This window comes from Maniola hyperantus, chromosome 2 (assembly GCF_902806685.2).
Source record: "Maniola hyperantus chromosome 2, iAphHyp1.2, whole genome shotgun sequence".
Taxonomy (NCBI): Eukaryota; Metazoa; Arthropoda; class Insecta; order Lepidoptera; family Nymphalidae; genus Maniola; species Maniola hyperantus.
In genome coordinates, this window is record NC_048537.1 from 3,683,629 (window position 1) to 3,697,562 (window position 13,934).

General features: G+C 37.1%; 1 protein-coding gene and 1 long non-coding RNA gene across 13 annotated transcripts in view; one reads left to right on the plus strand and one right to left on the minus strand.

The window, feature by feature from the left end:
* The window catches only part of Khc-73 (Kinesin heavy chain 73), a 213,525-nt gene that overhangs the window by 121,965 nt on the left and 77,626 nt on the right, over positions 1 to 13,934 (plus strand). The gene's annotated exons all lie outside the window — the stretch shown is intronic.
* On the minus strand, positions 7,389 to 9,296 carry LOC138404308 (uncharacterized). Its single transcript, XR_011238308.1, has 3 exons — positions 9,082 to 9,296; positions 8,535 to 8,756; positions 7,389 to 8,156 (listed from the first exon to the last, which is right to left on the minus strand). It is a non-coding gene; the product is annotated as an uncharacterized lncRNA (long non-coding RNA).

The following is a 13,934-nucleotide window of genomic DNA, read 5'->3' on the forward strand; positions in this document are numbered from 1 at the left end:
CCCGAAAATACTACAGCCTATTGTCTTATAATAAATGATCGGCTCATAGAGTATAAACCCTTAAGTAATATAGTTCGAAAACTATCATGAACGCTATAGTAGATATCCAAGGTTTTAAAAATGATAAAAATGAATTTATTTTAAAAGAAATAGCTATTATTTGTAACAACCGCATACAAAGTTTCTTAATCAAACCACCATTTCCGTTTTATGATTTAACAAAAACTGTAAGAAAACAAGTATGTTGGATTGAAAGAAACAGAGGGATATTCTGGAATGAAGGCTACATACCGTACCAAAATTATAAAAATATCATCCAAAGGATTTTAGATGGCAAAACTATATATGTGAAAGGTCTTGAAAAAAGTGAATGGTTACTTAAAATGTTTAAAAATAATTCTGTTTTTAATTTAGAAGATAAAGACTGTCCTAGTTTAATAAGCTTACATCAAAAATATTTGTTATCTCATGATTTATATTATTGCATGTATCATAATGATATTTGTGCTGTTAGGAATGTGATTTGTCTACAAAAATGGTGTTTGGAAAATAATTTAATCAGGCGCTTTAATGTAGGATAAATGTAATATTCTTATTTCTTTAAAGATTTATAATGTCGAGAAAATGTAAATGAATTATTATAATATTAAATTAATATATGAATTTTTTGACATACTAGTGTTTTATTTCTATTCATATCTTATTATTTAAATAGAATAGATTAGTTCAACCTATTGAAAAACTATCATTCTTATACCAGTGAATTTTAATAAATAAACTGCATCTGTCTTGCTATTCTCGTATATTATCTTTCTGTATTATGGACCTTTTTGAATATATAAACTTATTCATCTGATCAAAATATACAAAGAAGAAATCTAAATATATTAGATACATCAATTAATCAATTTAAATAGATAATTGATATATTAATCAAATAAACAATAATAAACAAATGAACTCAAGTTTTATTTGTTTGAATACTTAGATACAGCTACGTTTTAATCATTCAAATTCCTCTTTCCTGATTGGTTTTGGAACTGCTCTCTTACTAAGGGTCTGTATAATATACTCTAATATCTATTTTAAAATACGTTTTGATCAGTGTGAATAGATAAATTTCATCTGTTCAATTTCATCTATTTATACTTATTTATTTACATCTGTTTCAATAGTTAAATTACATGTATTCCAATAGATGGGTAGCGCTGTATTCTAATAAAACTTATATTTATTAAATACATTTTGCTCTATTTGAATAGATAAAATTTCATCTATTCAATTTCATCTGTTACTTCACATCGATTCAAATAGATAAATTTCATCTATTCTAATAGATTGTGGCATCTATTCTAATAGATTGGGGCATATGGATCTCCTGTGATCCAGATGCCCCAATAATACCTACTACTATCGGGGTATGAGGCCGGGACGCACCGCACACCCGTAAAGTAACTACTCTCTAAAGTATTCTCCGGGTCTTTAGCTGGGTATACCTATGCAAAAAATCATGTCGATCCATTGTGACGCAATAAGTGATCCAGTCGCTGCAGAAGTTGCGTACCTACGTAAAATCGTATTGACTGCGCGTAAAAATGTTGTCATGTGCAAACGCCATAATTTTAAAACCACACTTACCCAAAATCTGATTATGGCTAGAAAGCCGATGGCAGACAGATATATTGGAAATGAAAAAAATATGTGCAAAACTGCAAACGCATGTTTACTGTATCCACTCATGGTTCACCAATCACCATACTCTACACCTTTTCGGTCGGTTTGGGTTCATAACCAGTTCCCTGAATACCTTGAATACTTCCCTGGCGCAGTGGTAACCGCTGTTGTCTTATTAGTGGGAGGTCCCGGTTTCGATTCCCGGCAGGGGTTTAGAATTTTATAATTTCTGGTCAGGTCTGGTCGGAGGCTTCGGCCGTGGCTAGTCACCACCCTACCGGCAAAGCCGTGCCGCCAAGCGATTTAGCGTTCCGGTACGACGCCGTGTAGAAACCAAAGGTGTGTGGGTTTAATAATAAACTGCCATACCCCTTCCAGGTTAGCCCGCTTCCATCTTAGACTGCATCATCACTTACCACCAGCTGAGATTGCAGTCAAGGGCTAACTTGTATCTGAATAAAAAAAAATACCTGCGTAAAGTGTAGACTGTCAGAGCTTAATTTGTTTTCATATTTTGCGCAAATATTCAAACCCTTTGTAAAAAGAGCACAAAGGGTAGTTACATGTAATTGTTTCGGGAATCAATCCCGTGCCCTTCAACGCGTACCCTACTCGTGTCATCCCGTCACACTTTTGTGTTTACGTGAAGGAATTTTTAATAACGCTCAACTCACAAGGGAGCGTCGACGGTTGAGCGATAAAGCTTTGTTTTCTGTACTGTACAATATAATAATTAGGTATGTAGCTATTATTTGCAAACGATGGTGAAACAGATATCTTTGCTGTTTTTATTTTGCTTAAGAGCCGTAGGCAATTCTTAAAAGGCGGTTGATAAAATGAAAATTGATACTTATGGGGTTTCTTAGATTGAAACAAAAGTACCTATTGAGTAAGTTACGCTTCTTAAGTAGACCGGTATTTAATTTAATAACTTCAAATGCGCGTTGCTAAGTGCTAAGAGTGAGGACGATATTAGACCAGCAGAACCTAAAACTTCTCATAATCTCTATAGTCGAGTTGAAGTGGGCCAAATGAGAACACTGCTTTCTATAATGCATAGTCATAAATACGTCTAGATCTATAAGTATAACGCGTAAAATTTTACTCTTCACGCGCCATTTTTACTTTATGTGTTAAATTATTATGACAACTTATTTCAAAGGTGAACCGCACTTTTGACATGACAGTTGACCCATAAAGTTAAAATGGCTCGTGAGGCGTTATTTTGTATCGACTATAAGTACAACATATTTTCTTCTATAAAAACTGCTAAGTTGCCGAGCCGCAAAGTGACAAAAAGAAAGAGCAGCAAGCACTTTAAAAGATCTTCCACTTTCGGAAAACTGAATTGACTCTACAACAGTGGCAAAGTCCGCAAAGTGATCTAATTTAGAAATGCTATATCGAAGGAAACCGTTAGGTCGCAAAATAACAAAAGAAAGAGCAGCAAGTAGTCCAAAAGATCTCCATTGGTCCTTTAGAGCTCCATTGAAAAACTGAATTGACTCTAGGTACAACAGTAGCAAAGTTCGCAAAGTGATCTAATTTAGAAATTTCTCTACGATTTCCCTTATCAACAATGACCAAATTAAATAATAACTTTAGAGGAGATAGCTGTTTAAAATACAATTGAAGTCAGTTCCACGATTTAGTAGCGCGAAGCTTAATTACTTCCCCTTCCTAACTTCATTATTCTCTTCGCTCAATACAATTCCGCTACCTCTACCTAGAATAGAATTTATCTTGATAAGGAACATTTTTAAGATTGCAGATCTAGGTTTAATTCATGGAGTGTGTTCTCAGGAACTTCACTGCCTTGTTCCTCTTTCACCTTTCTGCCACAGACCAGCGAGAAACCGTGAACGTTGGACACCCTTATGTGGTCGACATCCAATCTACTCGTACGAAATGCTCAACTTTTCTAATGCGAATCGCCGAGGTGTGTAAAAAAAATTGAGCCAGTGTAACATTGAAACTACACAGTTCTCATTCAGTTCCTTGTTGTATTACAATTTGTAAAAACTGCGTTGAACAAACACATGCTGGCATGCGGCCTGCCGTCGCGTCGGCCGTCGTTTTGTTTGCTTCAGCTTTTCAGCATCTGTGGCAAGATCGCGGTCAAGTGCAAACCTAACTTCCATTAAAATTATTTGCGTAGTCGAGTGTCTTGTCTGCAGAACAATGCAAATGCCTCAATAAATAGACTTAAATTTTGATACACCCATAATTCTACAGTTCCTTAAAGTTCCATAGCTTCTATCAGAGTTTAGACCAATCTGCAATCTATTTATTCCGCAACCGTAGTCCGATAAAATTAGTAGCTCTTAGCTGCTTCTTATAGATGTTGTGTAAAGCTCAAGCTATTACTGTAACATGAAATCTCGGAGACTTTATTGCGACCTGATTTTCTTTTTCATATTAGGTGTAATCTTTTGGGGTATTTTCACGTTCGCACGTTTCTCTCATAAAAAAAATGTTAGCGGTTTTTGTAGAGTGCCTACTTGCGATATTACCTCTGTAAAGCAGAGTACTCACTTAGAGGTGAGCATGCAGTGTATCTGATAATGAATCAAGTGTGTATAGTTTGCGACAGGTTGACATGGTAATCGGCGTATGAGGTGAGTTGTGGAGGGGCCCCCACCTAGATTTCCATGTCGACCTGTCGCGTCGCGAACTATACCTACGTAGGTACCGAGCCCTTTCCGGGCCGCTTGTGCGCGGAGTGTAGCGTGCTCGTAGCAACTCGTGAGAGTGAATAGGCATCTTATAGGAAAACGCGTCCCATCTTAGGCAACATCATTACTTTCTATCAGGTATGATTGTGGTCAAGTCCTTTAATGAATTTAATAAAAACTGTAAATTGCGAGTTGGGCTCGCACACGAAGGGTTCCGTACCTTAGTACAAGAAATCACACTTTTTTTGTGATGTAGCCACGCTCTCACGGTTTTCAGATTTTCCCCTTAATTGTGCTATAAGACATTGCTATCTGTCAAATTTCATGATTCTAGGTCAACGGGAAGTACCCTATACTATATTACTGCCAACACAAAAGCGGCTCGCAGTGTGCTCGTAGCTCGATACGCGGTGACCATGGACGAATCGTACGCTCTTGTAGGTTGATACAGTATCCGATACATGTTACACCTCAATGTGAGTACCCTCCTTAATGTAAACGTAAAGGTAGGTTGATCATTATCGTGAAATATACGACGCGATGGTACGCTTACTTTCTCGGGTGTGAACTGATAGCCATCTTTTGGAAATTGAGGGCCTCCTTGTTAAATTGAACGTTATTACAAGACATACGGTATAATTAAAATAACCTAAATATCAGACAAGGCCCTTTAATTTTTTTTATTTAGCTATTAAATTAACTATCTGAAGAGCTACTATTTATGATACCTAAGGTCTCCATTCGCAATTTAAGGTAACCGATTAGGGGTATAGGCAGTGGCGTGCACAGGGTTTGAAGCCAGGGTAGGCACTGGTTAAGTAGGAGCCTGTTTACTGGCAGGTCATTATGAAAAATATGCATTGAGCTATTCAACTGGGGTAAGCAGTGCATTTATGCCTCTATGACCTGCACGCCACTGGGTATAGGTATCCAAAACTGCCACCCAAAGTCTACCTAGCTTCCTGTACAGGAACCCTTTAGAAAACGACATCGTCTTCGTCACTCATCAGCTACATTTTCGTTGCGCTAATTTTAACAAAAGACGTGCACAAATATGACGTATTTTATATTTAAGTACATACTTTTCAATAATAATGCAGAACTGAAAGTGATTTTTCCAACGGTTCGTTTGCTCCATTCATTCTTCATTCAACACTCACTCACTCAAGCGGAGTAACGAGGCCTCAACGCAACAGTTAGTTTTTCCCTCCGTAGGCTTTTAAAACGCTTCACAGTTCACTGCCTGAAGCGTTTATGAATCAAGGTGTATGGTGCTTCTCGTTAAAAAAAAAGAAATTATACCGTAAACACCACGAGCACGGGTAATTGCGCAACGCATTTGCAATTTCAAAAAAATCCCTATGGAACTGGTTTAGAACACCTAGTAACCTAGTTTTTTGACAGTTATAACCGGTAGCTGCTGGCATGAAAATATTATGTATAAAAAAATTGCGATGGCTATCGTAATACGTATAATGTATTTAGCTATCTCAAAACCGTTTTTTAAAAGCTGATTGTAATTTGAAATCAACCCGGAGTGGCCAAAGTAATCTTGGAGAGTGAGTAATAAAATGCTTTGATTTTGGGCAGTGGAAGCAATTCAATTCAAATTACAATCTTGGTAAGCTTAGGTCTTCAATTTCATAGGCGATTGTGATTGCGAGCGCCTCTCGCAATTAACCCCCAGTTTACTTCTAATATAAGAAAATGGCGTCGGAAATGTAAGTTGAAGGTGATATTGGAAATCCCCAGAGGCTTTGCGCGAGAAGTTATGGCGGTGAATACGGGCTTCCCGAATAATTTGTGAGGTGCTAAGTGGGCCTGATATTGCGCGTGTTTAGCATTTTATTACGTTTTATATGTATAGAATATATATATAACTATATGCACTTGGGAGGGTCTGGCAATAAATTCTTCGCGCGTCGATTCTTCCGAGATACGCCATTTGTTATTGGCCGTTTGGTAAATTCCGTGGAGATTTGTTTGCACGAAAACTTTTAGATCTGTAAATTCTCACTATACAACGGTAGAGAATATTCTACATATTTCTAAATACAGTAAGTATACGCGTAAGGTAAGTTAGTAGAAAAATCCGTGTGTTTGGGCATTTTTTGTCATATTATAGGTACGCGTCTCGTACGAGGCGTGGACGCGTTTATACGCTTGTATAAGCGAACGCGCGAGCCGTGAATGACGCCAATCCATATTGCTACTGAGCGACCACGCCGAAATCAGAGCGTGCACGCGTTTTCAGTTTATTGAATTGCGAAATGCATGTATGCCAAAATGCGCAGAAAAAACGTTAGTCTGATACCACCCTTAGTAAAAATTTACAGATAATAATATGTGGAAATGCGTATCGGTAAGATACTTAATGCTAGTCTAAGCCACAAAGTATATACAAAGTATTAAGTAACAGACCCGCATCATAATTCGGAAGGTCAAAGAGCTCGATCCTTTGGACTATTGTATCTATTCAGATTAAAAGGGCAAAGCTAAGCTGTATGACAAAAGGGCTTACATAAGTGGCTTTGGTAATAGTAATATTAGACCGGGCTCACTTACTTGATCATATGACCCGAGGAATATACCTACGGTGACACACTCCTTCGGCGGCTGTCGCGTAAGAGTCGCGGTAGAAGCGCGATGTCGCGCTTATCTCATAGTAGAGAGACAATTGGAGAGAAGAGTTTACGGCGATAGAAAAAGAGGCGTTAGTTAAATTGTAGAATGCAGCGCTGCGCGGTCTGAATTGCACTTCATTGCCTCGTAAGTGTAATCACTTTTCCGAATCGCTATTTATTTAAACGTCTTTGTAGACTGAGCCTTCTATACCTTAAATGTACTATTTTTAAGTATTGTGTGGTAATATTTACTTACTTAATATTTTTATAACCTGAACTGAATTGTTCCGTTTATCATAACCTTTTATTCTACGGAAAAAGTCCTAATCTGCATTTAATAGATTTTTTACCAGATGAATAAAATTATTCTAATTTCTGAATACTCTTGCTCCATTCCACGGAACAGGAAGAACAGTGGAAGTGCAATTCACCAAAATTACTATAGGAACCGCTGTCGCCAAACTCATACAAATATACCGATAGTCATATATTGCACTACAAAGAAACAAATCATTTGATTTGTCGTTTAAGTTTAGTCAAAACTAGCCTACGTCACAGATTTGGAAATAAACCCTGACGCTCTAGAAATAAGATTTATTTTGCTTTAGCGGAAGAACGTATTTACGAGCTATAGTCACACTCACGTCACACTAGATTCAATTGTCCAATTAATTCCGCTACTTGACCATAGATGGCGGTATTCTAAGTAGTAGCAATTATAAACTTAATTACTTTAAACATATGGTTGACATTTGCGTGATCGGTCGATTTTTTTTTCCTCCTCAGTTAAGGCTGCACCACGTAGCTCAATGAATTACCTATCGATATCGATAGATACTCGTTATTTTGTTCATTCGCAAAAATAAAATTAAAAAAGGTAATTATAAAATTGAATAAAAGTGCTGGTATGTATGCATGCCTTTTACAAGTATGCACAATAAATACTGCAACGTATGAAAATAGATAAATTTTATTTATTGCCCTTGAAATAAAACATATTTGTTAAGAAACTGGCGTTTCGAAAGTCTTATTTTTAATTTTAATAAATGGTGTATGCAAACATTTATGTATATATTTTTCGACTATTGCCTTCATCAAATCGGTAACGTGATTAGACGCAGGAATCTCCGAATCACTTTGTCTTTTTGAAGAACCTGGAGTGACCACATTTATCATTTTGTGGCTGAAACCAAAATTAAATTTTGAGAATAAATCCGTACTAATATTATAAATGCGAAAGTGTGTCTGTCTGTCTGTCTGTCTGCTAGCTTTTCACGGCTCAACCGATCAACCGTTTTTGATGAAATTTGGTACAGAGATAGCTTGCATCCCGGGAAAGGACATAGGAAGTTGAAAAGTTCCCACAGGATTTTTAAAAACCTAAATCCACGCGGACGAAGTCGCGGGCATCATCTAGTACCTATATAAAAATGAATAGGAGAAAAATTAATTAGTGTGTTTATGAATTAAATTTGATATTTAGTCAGTCAATCTTCATACAAAAATATAACTAAGAGGTGTGTTATTTTGTATTATAATATCAAGTATTTTCAATACTTACTGAAAGTAATAAAATAAAACAAGGTTATTTGATTAAAAGACTTAACGATTTTCATTGATGGAAGCGCAGTAGGTTTCGTATATCTATATCCTTTATTTGATATTATAAAATCGACTTCTAAAAAAATGTTCAGAGCATATCATGCTTGATTTGGTTGGCATCCAATTAACTCTACCCGTTGCATCTATCCATTTCTCTTTGATGCTTGCATCTTTGGGAAACCTAAAAATATTTTAAATGAAGGTTAGAGGAACTACTGATGTCTATTTAGTGATCAATGCAACGTCTCACTCATTAATAAATTATAATTATTGCGTTACTATTTATTTATATCCTTGTATCGATATCAATCGATAAACTCAATATTCTACTTGGCCACATCACTATTTGAGTAGCGAACACGGAGCGAAGTACTTTCGGAATAGAATCAATCCAAAATAAACTTTATCTTAATTGTTTAAGGTTGATTTTGACTAACCGTTCTATTAAATATTAGTAAATTGAAATAAATTAAGATTTTATAGAAAACAATGAAAATCGTACTTACCGATGATACGAAACACCTCCATTTTTAAGATTTTTTCTCCTACTATCATTTTTACACTCCAAAACGGAACAGTAACATTGCTAGGGCAATATGAATTTGTCGCGAGACTACCAACTCCACGCGATGTTAGAACGCGACTGGGATCAGTTTTACGTAACTACGCTTAATTGTGGCACGCGTGCCACGCCTACTTAGCACTTCCACTGTTTTTTCTGTTCCGTGCTCCATTCAGAGAGATGTAAGCGAGCGCATGCTTACCGCGAGGAAATTGATTCTAAAAACTCAAAGCTTTGTCATGACTGTAATACGGACTGAAGCGATATAATTCATCGGTACGTAAAACTGGATGGGCACAGTTTTACATAAAAAATATTTATTTAGGTTTTTCTGATACGAAAGAAACTCTGTCTGTCTGTCTGTTTGTTACGTTTGTTACCTTTCACGGCGCAATCGATGAATAGATCGTAACTAAAATCACGCATATAATATTTGCTAGACAAGAATCTCAATAGGAATTCTCTACATCCAGTAAATATTCTTTCGACCGCTTCATTTGATGTGAAATCGACGTATCCGATATTTGCATAGACCCTCGACACCGACAAGAGCTTACGTTGCCCGTGGGTAATAAAAAACAAGGTTTTTCAAACATTTTATAGTTTGTTTTTAAAGCTCGGCGCTTCGTAATTATTTTATTCCTAGGAATTGTAGATTATGAAATGTACTTTGGTACAGTAAATATGCAAGAGCAAATATTCTTAGATCCCGTTCATACGGAATTAATACCGCGCGTTTTTTTGCAGAAAAACTTCATTAAACAATTTACTTGCCCGATTTTCTGCAGTGCGAACAGAAAAAAAAACAAGTTAATATGAGATTCGTCACATACGACAACCTGTCGGAATATTCACATATTTTTTAGTGCAAACTCACGGTTAGTCAACATCTACGTTCTTAAATAACACTGACGGACGTCGAGTTCTTTTTGACACCATTAATTTATGACTCCTCTTTAGGCAACACTTGAAGCAAAAATGTGTACTCCTTAGGAATGTAATTAACGGTGTACTATAATTTCTTTGCTGTATTTTCTCATTAAGATCCTCTAATATATCCCTAGCTAAATGGTCGAGCGTGCAGGCAAGCTTCCTTCCATTTGAAAGTTTAATTACATTAGGAAATTCATGGCGACCTTTTCTGCTGGGGCTCACAGCGTGGGCGAGAGTTGTGGTGGATGTATTTCTCGTTTGCTTTTAGTTTCTAAAGCAGTACATTAAATACTCTTAAATGAGTAATTAGGTAGGTATAGTACGTGACAGGACGAGGTGGCAATCGGAGAGGGAACGCCCCGCACTCCCGCACAGCCCCCACGCTAACCCGATACGGGATAGCGCGGGTGACATGCGGTTATGCGGGGCGTCCCCCCGTATCATACCCCAATTGCCATCTCCTGTCGCGGACTATACTTGTTCTGTAAAACGCACAAAAATCCCAAACATCCTTATCACTTAATTACGTACCTAGTGTAAATAATTTACGCCGTCCGACCAAAAGTCGGCGTTGTTGTTGCAGACGCTCAAAAAACCTATCGTAAGTAAGTAGGATCAACTCTCCGACTTGGTCTGATATTTGACGAAGAGAAGGTTAGAAAACATGCGTTAACATAGATAACAGTACCTATGATAATGTTAGGTCGGCTCTAAAGAAGGTCTCGGACAAAGAAATAAATAAATATCGGTATTAGACGTAAAGCGGCCGTCGCGTCGGCGTTGGGTCTAAAATAACACGTCTTTATTAAGAGACAAATGAAATTAAGAAGTCAAATTAATTGAAATTAGTCACTTCCTCTACCAATAAACATTTCTATAAATAAAAGTAATACCTACCTACTCTAAATAAGGACTAATTACAAGTTCAGTCCAGGCCAAGGCCTTAATTAATACAAGTAGGAGCAGCTAATATATTTCTATTTTCGAGCCTCTACTAGCATTTACGCCTTGATGTCGCCGCAAAGAACTACTATGTATCTATTATTAAAATCATACTCACTAGATTTTTGTGATCATAAAAAAAATGAAAATCTTTTTATTCGTATAAACTTTTACAAGTGCTTACGAATAGTCGGATGCATCTAACACTGATACCACATAGAAATAAGTAAGTCTTGAGCGTAAAGTTCTGTCCGTCAGAATGAGAAAACTTTTAATAACAAACTTCTATCTCTCAAACGAAATATCAATAATTCCTTTTACCTCAGAAACAATAATTTATTAGTGGGATGTCTCATCAATCCTAACGTTCTTCCGATCTCTTTCACTCTATACAGTAAGTGAATTCCCGTGTTCCCGCCAACAATCAGTTCAAATTGTTCTCAGCTCGAGAATTTTGAGTTTGCTTTGCACCAAAGCGTTGCAACTTCGAACTGTCAACTGCAAACTATGTTATAACATTGAATCGCATGGTCGGTTGGTTCGTTTTATGCTTGCACTAGCTCGTTAATTGCCGTTTCTGTTTTGCTAATCAAACAAAACTGCTCTCAAAGGACATTTGTGTTTTATTGAATGAAACATCAGAAACCCTATAGTCGTTTATTTGTATTTTAATAACACTTATTATATAGCCAACGAGAGATTGAGTTTTTAACGTTTCGTTGTCAGTTATCAAAGTAACGTGTCCTCTCGCACACAACAGTTCAGCGGTTTACGCACTCATCCTATCCGAGTCCGTGAAAATACGTTCCTTTTTGTTTTGTATGGGAGCTTATGACATATGTCGTAGATAATCGCTGGTATTCACATGGATGACGGAAGTGTAGTGCGTAATCGCTCTTTTTGACTGATGTCATAAACGCAAACTTAAAACTGCCGTACAATAGGCCCCGGCCAGTCACTCATAATATATCAGGCGGTTCAAATCACGCTACGGTTACCGATAATATTTTTAACGTAAATAACCGCAAAATTGGTTACTTGGTTCATGGACTAAGGAGCCAGCGCGTGCCAGACCTTCGTTATTTTATAAAAGCTAAAAGTTTATCTGCGTATTGTCCCCAACAAATAGAGCAACAACTATGAAGTTTGGATCATGGTGGCATTGGGACGCTGGCTTACGCCAAAGTACTTATAAAATCTATTTTTTTAATATTTTCTTCGGTATCGTATTAGAAATTACGTCATGCATTGCCAGATACTTAGTATTTTGGCAACCCCCTGCCAGACGCGCTTAAAGTTTAAGGGTGCCTGGCAGGGGGTTGTCACTATAGATATGTATGTTGTACGTAAGCAAGACTATAATTATTGATTTCGTCTCTGCGAGTTCTACGGAATACATTGTAACTAACCTGTGGTCCTACCTAAGAAAGCCCTGCCCTACCTCAGATACAGAACTACCTATAAATGTTACTCCTAATTTAATTTTAAAGTGGCACGTGCATCATCTAGCAGAAGGATCTTTTGGCAGTGTTGTGCCCATAATAAACCAAGAACTTTTAGAGTATCAGAAGTAATGAGTTCATCAGACAAATGACTTTACGGGGTTTGAGCAAAGGAAGTGGGTGTTCACATATTGAAAACTAACACATTATTTTGAAACGTGCGTTCGTGTATTGGATTTGTCTAATCAATCATCCGGTTGTTTGCGTATTGAAATTCAACTGACTACCGCGTTCGGGCTTTGAAAGTATGTGTTCGCGCATTATTTTGAAACGTGCGTTCGTGTATTGGATTTGTCTAAACAATAATTCGTTGGTTCACGTATTAAGTCCTATTAAGCATGAATCTAAATAAGTAAATCTTCCTTTAGTTTGTATGGACAACAAGATAGAATCATGCCGTAAACAACGAGATGAACACATTAGTTAAAACCCGAATCTATTAGACGTGTGCAAGCTGTTCTCCGGTGAAGCAGGAGAAGAGCTTTGTGTATTGGCATCATTTATCTTATGGGTGAAAAGATTAAAAGATAAATGATGGTTGATCGCTCCGCCACGCCATCAACGGTGAACTTCTACCTTCCCTTAGTATCCCATCGTTTGTTCTTGGTTTCTCAAGTTATTGAGAGAGCAATTTATCTCATGAAATACCAACGAACAGTAGTTCCCCCCCCCACAACACGTCATCATTTTTTGTATAGCGCAACGTATGCAAGCATACTATTTAAAGCGGTGCGTCCCGCTTATGTTCGATCGAGAATAGATGATTACGATAATGATAATGATCATGAATATGAACATGAGTTGCATTTTTATCGTGGTGCATTCCCACAGTTGATCTTTAGAAGATCGCAAGGATGAGCGGCAGCACTACGGTATCGTCGAAACGAGCTATATTCGCAGGCCAGACCCCAATCCTTCGAGTTTGTCGTGTATGCATTTGTATTAATATATTATTGCCATTCAGAAGGGTATATAAGTATCCCAACACAATTTTAGGTTTTAGATGTATTTGTATTATACATGTAAGCGATAAAATATTTCACGTTAGAAATCACTTTAGCAAAAGATTCTCAGAGCACCGAGACGCTAGGATTTCCTTTAGGCAGGACGTACAAACATCAGAGCGCTCCGACCCTCCTTCGCATGAGTGTCTTTAAACGCTAAAGTTGATTTATGTATTTGTATTTATAAAAACCATCAGAAGAGTGCAGAACTCCAAGCAATATCTGTTTAACATAGAGATCAACAGACCTATCTGTGTCTCTAGTCAATTCAATTCTAGTTTCAGACACATGCGTAGCCCTACAGATAAGAACGTGTTCCCTCTGTGCACGTTCCCTTGCACTTAAGCAATATCTGTTTAACATAGAGATCAACAGACCTATCTGTGTCTCTAGTCAATTCAATTCTAGTTTCAGAC